Here is a 2232-nt window from a genome sequence, read left to right on the forward strand (position 1 = left end):
TGGTGGCGGCGGGCGGCGGGCAGCCAGTCCCGGCGGCGCCTCGGATCTGCGGGAGAAAGAGCCGAGAAGGGCCCGGGTCAGCGCCAGGCGAGCGCCCAGCTGGGCCGGAGGGTCTCCGGGGCGGGTTCGGGGCCAGCGGGAGGCTGACTCCAGCTCCTTCTCCTTCTGCAGGAAGGGCGTGACACTGCTAGACACGTGTCAGGGAGAAAGTTTCCCGCCCCGGCTGGACCGCCCAGGCGGGCATGGCTTCTCCCGTCGGCCCGGCCTTGCCCGTGCCGGCTCCGGGCGGCGACCGGGCGGCCAGCTACCTCCTGCGTCCTCCTCGCCCGCCCGCCCGCCCTTCCTCTGCCCCTCCCGGCTCAGACACCCCAGGCCAGCCGAGCGCCCTACCCCGAGCGGCGGGGAGGCGCGGCTGGCGTCGGGGCGCGCGGCTCTCCCGCTCGGCGTGTGCCCCAGCCGCGCCGGTGCCAACGGGCAGCTGCCTGGGCCAGGCCGTCTGCCGCCCGCCCCGCCGCTCGGCGCCGCCTTTTATAATCTCACGCGTAATTGGCCTTAATCGGATTATTTCCAGCGCTGCCGACGGGGAGGAACTATTGGAGAGGTCTGCTGGGCCGGTCCCCGTGGGGCGCGGAGGGGGACCAGGAGCCCGCCTCGTTCCGCAGGCGAGAGCGGCCGGGGAGGGGAGGGGAGGGGAGGAAGCCCCGCCCCGCCCCACCCCACCCAGCCCGCCCGCTGCTGCGACCCAGGCCCCCACGGCCTTCGCCCCTGTCCGCGGAGGGGGAGGCGCTGGCGCGGGGGCCCGGCTGGCGCGCTGCCTGTCCCCCCTCCCTCCCCGCCTCCCCGCCTCCCCGCCCGCTAATGGGCCTCCTCGCCTTGCCGAGGCGAAGTTTGATTTTGTTCGCGGCGGGGGGTCTCCGGCTGCCGCTCGCTTCCCGTCTGCAAATGAGCTGCGCTGGGACCGGCGCAATTACTTTTAAAGCGCATCCGAGACGGGCGGGCCGGCCCCGCCGCCGGGGGGCGAGCGCGCCTGGCAGGCCCCCGCGGCGGCTCTGGGGGCGGCGGCCGGGGGGGCCGCGGGAACGGCGCGTAATTGGCGGGCTAATAGCATTACGCGGGAGCTAATCGCCGCCGACGGCGCCCCCCCCCTCCCCGGCGGAAAGCCTTTACGAGATTAAAGGGGGAATAGAACGATATTTGGGTTATTAAATGCGCGTAATTAATTTATGCGCCTCTGAAAATAAAGTTGGGATGAGGACCGCTGCAGAGGCGGCGGCGGAGGCCAGGAGGCAACTGTTGCTCCGCCGGCCCGGCTGCCGGGGCTCGAGAGGGTCGCCCCGAGTGGGGCACCGACGCTGCCCGAACCGGCTGCCCCAGGGAAGGCTGTGGGCGCGGGGAGGTAGTTGTTAAATTCCTGCATTGTGCAGGGGGTTGGACTAGATGACCATGGCGGCCCCTTCCAAGTCTATGATTCTATGACCGCAGGATCGGTCTGCCCGCGAGGGAGCTCGCAAGGACCGGCCAGGGGCAGGCAGAGAGCGCGAGCGGCAGGCCCGGTGCAGAACGGAAGACTTCCCTTGGGGGGGGGGGGGTGTCTCTACAGAGATGGGGGTGCGACCACCGAGGACCCCCGCCCTGATCGCGTCCCCATTTTGCCCTTCCCCAAATACTTGGGGGGGGGGGAGACTGGGCCACAGGCGAAAGGGTCCCCGGTTCCATGAACACACGAAGCTTCCGTATACTGAATCAGATCCTTGCTCCATCAAGGTCAGCATTGTCTACCCAGACCGGCAGCGGCTTTCCAGGGTCTCAGGCGGAGGTCTTTCACGTCACCTCCTTGCTGGGTTCCTTTAACTGGAGATGCCGGGGTTGAACCTGGGACCTTCTGCATGCCAAGCAGGTGCTCTGCCACTGGGCCGGATCGCCGGTCCCTGCCCCGCGCCCTTCCTACCAACTCCCCAAAGGTCGCTCTGCCTTCCCTGGCCAGGCACGTCCCTCGGGGACGCAGCGGGAAGGCGATTGCCAGGATCAGGGCCTCCAGGACGCCAAGGGGCCGCCGCTGAACCCAAGGGAGCCCGAAAGGATACCAGTAAGGGCAGTCAGAGCAATGAGCCGAAGCGTCCACCCCAAACTCAGCGCCCCCGACCCCAAAACTCCCCGGGCAGGCCTGGCACCAGCCGCCCCCTCGTCTGGCGGCAGATGCGGGGCTCCCGGCCGGCCGGCTGGCTGGCTGGC

The sequence above is a fragment of the Euleptes europaea genome, chromosome 5, assembly GCF_029931775.1.
Source record: "Euleptes europaea isolate rEulEur1 chromosome 5, rEulEur1.hap1, whole genome shotgun sequence".
Lineage (NCBI taxonomy): Eukaryota > Metazoa > Chordata > Lepidosauria > Squamata > Sphaerodactylidae > Euleptes > Euleptes europaea.